The sequence below is a fragment of the Delphinus delphis genome, chromosome 6 (genome assembly GCF_949987515.2).
Source record: "Delphinus delphis chromosome 6, mDelDel1.2, whole genome shotgun sequence".
Lineage (NCBI taxonomy): Eukaryota > Metazoa > Chordata > Mammalia > Artiodactyla > Delphinidae > Delphinus > Delphinus delphis.
The window spans coordinates 99493473-99501437 of record NC_082688.1 but is presented as its reverse complement, the minus strand read 5'-3'; positions in this window follow the sequence as shown (position 1 = coordinate 99501437).

Sequence of the window (7965 nt, the reverse complement as noted above, 5' to 3'; positions counted from 1 at the left end):
GGGGTGGGGAGTCCGGTAAACAGCTTTGTAGGAGGAGGTGTGGTAGGCCCCGCTGGAGCCTTCCTCCTAAGCTGCTTTGACTTCTTCCCGTCCGCTTAGGCCCTGCTGGGCTCATCACCTTCTCTCTCAGGTCAGAACCTGCTTTGCCCTGGCACCACTGGAAATAACTCTCCCTCTCAGGAGTCACAGGCTGTGTGCTTGGACCAAGGAGGAGCTCTAACAGGATCCCTCCCACACACAGCCTCACGGGAGACAGGATGAGAGACCGGTGGGAGCACAGAGCCTAAGGAACCTGGACCGACGACTCCTTTTCTGCCCATGTTTAGGGAGAAGAATCCCTCCTCTTTGAAAAGTGGGAGATTAAAGGAAAAAGAGGAGTGAAATCCGAGATTCAGCCAAAAACCAGGTGTCTGATTTCTCTGCTCCTCCCCCCAGCCTCAGCTCTGCTTGCGGCTGGCCTGACCGGGCAGAGAGCTGGCATGGCTTAGGGAGAAGCTGAAGATAGGGAAGGCCGTGCTAGGTGACCTAGCTGTTGTCAACAACAGAGCAGATTCCTTTCATCCCAATGCACTATCTCCTCTGGCCAACTCGCTTATCGCCTGACAGGGACCTCTGTTCCTGTGAGTCTTCCCCATCTCTGGCACGGCCTTCTGTCAGGGGACTGCCTCTGCCTTCTCAGGGCCACCTGAGCCATAGTAAACACTGTTACATAACCGCTGTGTTTTTTCTAGCTATCTGATCCTGGTCGCAGCGGGCCCTACCCTCACCCTGCTCCTTGAGGCCGCCACCTTTTGTTCCACGGATTATCCCCCAGGGGCCCCCGTGTCAACTCAGGTCCGTCCACGCCCACCACACTACAGGATGATTAGCCAAGGGACTAGCAATAGATGTGGTGGCTCTTCACACGGAGGGGGAGAGGCGTGCTGGCTGTTCATACAGGAATGTGGGTCGCTCTGAACACCAGCCTCCGTCACCAAGAGGAAGGATGAATGGAAAGAGCACTTAGGTAGCTTTTTATTTAAGTGAGTAGGGTGAGCAGAGAATTCAGTTTCATTTCTCCAATGGGAAAAAGGAAGCCAGGGATCCCAGAAGACGCAAACCTGAACTCTCAGTTCTTGAGGAGTGTCTGTGTCTGGTGCTGGCGGTCTGGCATTTGAATGTCACACTCAGATGGACCCTGAGCAGGCAAGTGGCTCCCCGGCTCTGTGCCTCAGTCCCCCCCACGTTAGACAAAGGAAGAGCATCTGCTATTCCTTCTTTTCTCCTCCACAGGAATGAACGAACTCTCGTATATTCTTTAGTTAGGCTATGAGCGGGTGTTTAATTTGTGCTCTCAGAAGAGTGTTTTCTCCCCACCAGGGATACTGAGCAAAGTCCACCCGAATGGACTAGCAAAGAAAGCACTGTCCCATTTGAGGATTTTGGACTTCTCTACAGGGGGAGACCACAGTGACCCATTAGTGAGGAACTGAAACCAAGTCCCATCAGAGACAGGAGTACAGATCTGGACTGTTTCATCCCCTGGGCTCCATCCCTTTCTCCTGGGTCCACTCCTGATTCCAGCTCTTGCTAATGTTGCCAGCCAAGTTCTACCCAAGGTCCTCATCAGGCCAAACACTCATGGGAACAGGAGCAACAGAAGGGGAACACAAGTGACCCACTGTGGGTCTTGGAAGACCCTCTGAAGCTGACAATGGCATGGCCTAACCCAAGTGTTTTGGTGTAGTTGCTGTAAAGCAAGGGATCTCTGTGAGTGAAAAAATACCCATTACAGGTCAGGGATAGTCAGTGTTGGAGGCTGGCAGCCAGGGTGAGTGGATCCCCATGGGATACAGAATGAGGCCTTCAGGCCTGCCTGGCACAGATCTCTCCATAGCACACACATGATGTAACAGCAGTCTATTCAAGGTTCTCAGAGTCAGCCGCATCCAAACCCCGAAGACTGGGAGAGAACTCAGCCTTTTGACCAACTATCTAGTCTATCTTCAAGGAGGCCTTTACACTGACATCACACCAGCCACTGTTCTCTCTCTCCCTCCTTTTATAGATGAGCAAACAAGCACAATGTGCAGATGGGGTGTCTTTGAGAAGAACTGGGCTACAGATGAACCTCTTTTAGTTCTCAGGAAAGAAAGAAAGAGCAAGTGGCTGTCAGCTCTTCAGAAAGCAGATTTTATAAGGGAAAGATAAATAAGCAATGACCTCAGAGGGAAAACCCAGCCAAGTTAACTCAGCCACAAAGAAGGGCACACAGACCAAGAGCTGGAAAACTAGGTCTGCATCACCCTTTCCTAGCAGGTAAACTGAGATAAGGAAGATAAGACGGCTTGATTTGCTAGCCAGTGGACACCACGAGGTCTGGCCTCCAAACAAAGAATGACCTTGTCTTCCCACCTCCTTGAATTCTAAAATGAACCTTCTCCTGAACTGCAGCAACGTTAAAAAGGATAATTTACCATTATTAATCCACTGTATCAAAATTGAACCGACTTTCTAAAACCTGAAAGTTGTGATAGAAAAACAAAAAGACCAGGCGATTACACATAGCAGGCAAGAAAGTAGGCATTGGATCTAGATGTAGTGAGAGGTAAATATGACTTTGCATTTGAGTTCTTAATTTCCAGGCTTAAATTTTTTTTTTTTCACAACTCTGAAATAAGGGCAAATATGACCTCGTTTTACTGAAGCTTTAGCTGAGGTATAAGGACATTGCTAAGTTAGGATGCTATTGGGATAAACAAAGATCCCCAAATGCACACTTAACCATTTGGAATGAGAAATCTGGGCTCGTTTTTGAGCCTGTATGTGGCCCTTGGTGTGTCTGTACCGATGGTGAAATTGCCTTACTTAGGCCTGGCTGCTCCTGATTTAGACTTTCTGCCTCTACTGCCATAGCTCATAGAATCCCCTCACTGATGCATTTTCCTCTCTGAAGAGCCTATCCCCTAACCCCCACCTGCCCAGAGGAGTTATTTTTCCTTGTGAGTCCACAGCACCTCATGGTATTTCGACTTTCCAGAGGAATCAAGGCTGGTCTGACACTTCCTTTCTTGGGGGGTTCAACTCCACATTCAATTCCTCTCTGGCTTCTTCTTCTTCAACTTCTCCCAAGATGGAATTTATCTGTGTCTATTATTAGGACCATGTGCAGAGTTATTAAATTGCTCTAATAAAAATTATTTTTATCTTTTGTAAAGACTGTACATTTTCTGGGATGTCTTTCTTCCTTTTCTTCAAGTAGCGGCCTCTGCCGGAGAAACCACAGAAGGAGCTGGGACTTGAGTGTGATTTCGTGGTGGGCAAAGTGCCAGGAATGAGGCCAGGGCAAGGGAACGGGTTCTGAGTGGGAAAAATAGAACCACCACCGCAGCCAGCAAAGCAGATTGAAAACTAGGGAGCTGAAGACGTGAAGAAAAGAGGTTCCTTTTATTGTGATGGGATTCCTTTCCTTGAGGGGAGAATTCCTTGGCATTGTCAGGGACCAGACCAGACATCAAACATCAGGCTTTCCCTTGACTTCCAGAATTACTGAATGGGTAAGAGCCAAATACAAGTGTGCTCCACAAGGAAATAAAGACACAGGGAGCCAATAAAGTTATCATTTAATTTCTTCTTTTTTTCAAGATGACTTCTAATGTACAGTAAGAAAGTTTTAACAAATTAATTTCTTGTTCACAAAAAAGACTTATGATTTCTGCCAATAAATAACATTTCCACCATTTGCCTTAACATAACTGAAACAAGAAAAAGCCAGTAACCTCTAAGCACAAGCAAATAATTCATCATTCAGAAACGCCTTAAAAAATGTACACCACTAGCTAGTCTCATGTGTCTGACCCCCTCATTTAGGAAACAAAACCAGGATCCTTTCTTGGAAAATGCCTGCTGACATTTCTGTTAGGAAACAGAGCTATTGGTCACAGTACACTGAGAAAGGAAAAGTGGGGCATTCATGATGGTATCTTCAAAAAGTTTCTTTGACAGACAAAACCCACATCTTTATTGCCACGAATCAAAATGTACAGTAGAGTTCCTTCTTATTACAGACACTTCACTTTAACATGAACACACACACACACACACACAAGTTATGTGGAGACAGCTACGTTAAGGGAGTGAAGGGAATTTGGGCAAGAACTTACAAGAAGGCAGCGTACGTGGCCCTCCTTTAGAGCTGCTCAGAGGGACGATCCACATCCACTCCTCACTTCTTGATCTTAAACCACCTCGGCTTGTCATGGGGGTGTAGAAGACGAGAAGATGCATAACCCCGTCTTGGACAAAGGTGTTATTTAGCAAGTCTTGCCAAGGTTGATGGGGCGTGAGGCCACGGCCTCCCGGGAGGGAATATAGTCTCCAGTATCATCTTTACCTTTGTGACTGCATAGATGAAGGCAGCTAACCCTGACCCCATTCACTTTGGCTGGCTAGACATAGGCAGGTCAGGTCACAAGTCTCAGAGTAATATAGGTTTCCTCTTTCACACTCTATCAGTGGCACAAAGCTCTACTGTGAATGCAGTTCTCTGCTGGACTCAAGATAAGAGTAACAACCACGTTTTTCGACTACACAACTTGCTCTATGCGCGTCTGCCCTTTCTTATGGCTTTCCTCTGAGTGTTTGATCACAGCAGTGCTGAAGAGGGACTGTGGCATTACAATGCTTCGGAGGTGTCCTCCAGGTAATCCAAACCCTCCTCCAGCTATTGTTGGGCTCCCTAGACTGCCCTTTACTCTCTGCTATAGCAGATTTCAGAAAAGATATGGACCTGGGTGCCAGACAAGGTGGTATCCATGTTTATAACCACAAGTGATTTAGGAAATTGGAGCCTCATTCCCACAACTGGGGCTCTGGGTTCACGCTCCCTCTGAAGTCTTTTCTCCCAGGGCAGGGAAAGCTGAATAATGCTTTGAAAAACACTTGGGTTCCACTGTTACTATAACAACTATAATAAATATCGGAGATTCTAGAATGATATCTCAACAAGTCTTTCTGGGTACGAAAGTAATTTTCAATACAAAAACTGGGGGAAAAAATCTGAAAATTAATACAAAGAAAAACTATGAATCAGTCAATCTGGTACAAGCTCTTCCTACACCATTTTAACTAACTGGTCACCCAGATTGGTCAGGATGAACGTAACTCTCAAGAGCTTGAGTTTTGTATTTCTAGATATGGTACAGTCAAAACTTCTGGAGATCAGCTACAATATTTACATAAAACAAGGGAGGGTAGAGGGAACAGATTTCAGCCTTACTTACTCCAAGAGGCTAGAGGGACTATTGAGTAATGACCATGAGCAGTAAGTCTGGCTGTATCTCATGTAGGCATGGTTTGCAATATTTTTCTTACAGAGAGCAGCTGCCTCAAACTTTGTTTTGTTTTTTAATCTTTTGGCCGCACCCCAAGGCATGTGGAATCTTAGTTCCCCGACCAGGGATCGAACCCACGTCCCCTGTGTTGGAAGTGTGGAGTCTTAACCACTGGACCACCAGGGAAGTCCCAAACTTTGTGTTTTAAAATTACTCAGAAGAGGATCTAAGGGACAATGCCAAGGCCCCAAGTTATCCAATTTGAAGAAATCCCACCCTTGCTCCATAATGACATTAAATAATAATAATCTGTTTACAATACAATTAAGAGCTTTCCTTTTCCTATTCTGAATAGTGTCACGAAGTCAGTTATCCTGTTATCAGGATGAGAAAGCAAATCTTTGCTATTGAGAAAAACTTGATTCATGGAACTGCAAATGTTCTGTAGGAACAGAAAAGGCAAGGTAAATATAGATAAAAGGGTATGAAAAATACTGATATTCCTGGAGAGTCTGATTCTTCTATCCCTAGGCAAGAAGCCACATCATACCCATCCATAAGCCATTTTCACCCTGCTGGTCAATATCTAGTCAAAAAAGGCCAGCGAATCAGCAATGTCTGTACCCATAACCTAAGTGTTACCTTGAGGTTTTAAAGAAAACAGGCTGCTTTTGTTTTAGCATTCCGTCTCTCTCTCTCTCTCTCACACACACTACACGCACACGCACATGCACACACACGCGGCTTATTCTTTTACTTTTTCTCTAAATATTCAGAACACAGAGATTAAAAAAAGATGTATGTTTTGAACTTGTATTAGATGAGTTCTAAAATTTTTATTAACAAGAACTGTCATCTGATCAATTTGTAACTTCATATGACGTGGATGTAAACAAAATTGGGAAAACTGGTCTTCGGGAAGTGTCATTTCTAAACTGGTATTTCAGAAAAGTTTACAAAGGAGCCCTCTGATGCGTCCCCCCAACCCCCATGAGAGAAGTTGAATAACGTCTCTGTGGACTTTAAAGTGAAGGAGAACAAGAGAAAAGTATTTTTAGTATCTTTAGAACATTCAAGGGGGAAGATTTAGTAAAAACAGAAGAGGCTTTGAAAACAGCAACACCACAGAGCGCTGACAGCAGTCAAAATGTTTGTTTGAAATGATGGCCCCAGTCAGACTATCAGGCCCCAGGCAGTTTTATGGCAAACTCAGGGCAGGCCACCAGCCATCTCGGGAGCTACTATTCAGATTAAAACATTAAAAAATGTTAAAACCCTCCAATGAAGTCTAAAGGGAAGAACAAGTGCTGTTATATCAATATATTCCTAAGGTTCACACCTTCTATTATTATCTATTTATTTTTACCTTTTAAAAAAATTTATCTATTTTAATTATTTATTTTTGGCTGCGTTGGGTCTTCGTTGCTGCGCACAGGCTTTCTCTAGTTGCAGCGAGCGGGGGCTACTCTTCATTGTGGTGCGCGGGCTTCTCTCATTGTGGTGGCTTCTCTTGTTGCGGAGCACAGGCTCTAGGTGCGCAGGCTTCAGTCGTTGTGGCACGTGGGCTCAGTAGTTGTGGCTCATGGGCTGTAGAGTGCAGGCTCGGTAGTTGTGGCGCACGGGCTTAGTTGCTCCGCGGCATGTGGGATCTTCCTGGACCAGGGCTCAAACGCGTGTCCCCTGCATTGTCAGGAGGATTCTTAACCACTGCGCCACCAGGGAAGCACCGGTTTATGCCTTCTAAACTGTCTTGAATCACAGGTACAAATGCATATATAGGTGCACTGCCTGCTGGTCTGGCTTTAAGAAGCTACTTGTAGGACTTCCCTGGTGGGGCAGTGGATAAGAATCTGCCTGCCAATACAGGGGACACGCGTTCGAGCCCTGGTCCGGGAATATCCCACATGACGTGGAGCAACTAAGCATGTGAGCCACAACTACTGAGCCTGCGCTCTAGAGCCCGCGTGCCACAACTACTGAGCCTGTGTGCCACAAATACTGAAGCCCGCGCGCCTAGAGCCCGTGCTCCACAACAAGAGAAGCCACCGCAGTGAGAAGCCTGCGCACCGCAACGAAGAGTAGCCCCCGCTCACCGCAACTAGAGAGAGCCCAGGCGCAGCAACCAAGACCCAACGCAGCCAAAAATAAATAAATAAATTAATTAATTAAAAAAAAAAAAGCTACTTATACCAGACAGACACACTCACCACACAACTTTCTAAAGTGCTGAAATACACACCCCAGCTTTCTACAGAACATAAGAAATGCCTTTACCTTTAGAATTCAACAGGATCTTCAAACCTAACTTCCTTCCAGAGCTGCTGCTATGCTCTTTTAAACCCCCTCCAATTTTCTTGAATCGTGACCACTTAACTCTCTACTCCGGCTGAACCTTCAACAGCTCAAAAGTTACCTGTAAAATACATCTTTTCACATGGCTCTGTCAAGGAAAATTGCTTTATCGTACTACTTCATTTTGGGAAGAAAATGAAGACCTTCCTAAGTAATTGTCTTTTTTTTTTTTTCCTAATACTATTTTTTGCTTATAAGGATTTGTAGTAACTATTTCACTACTTGCCTGCTGATTGAAGTCCTTAAGATTGAAGCCCACGGTTTCTACCTGTGGACTGTGTGTGTATAACAATAGCCTCAA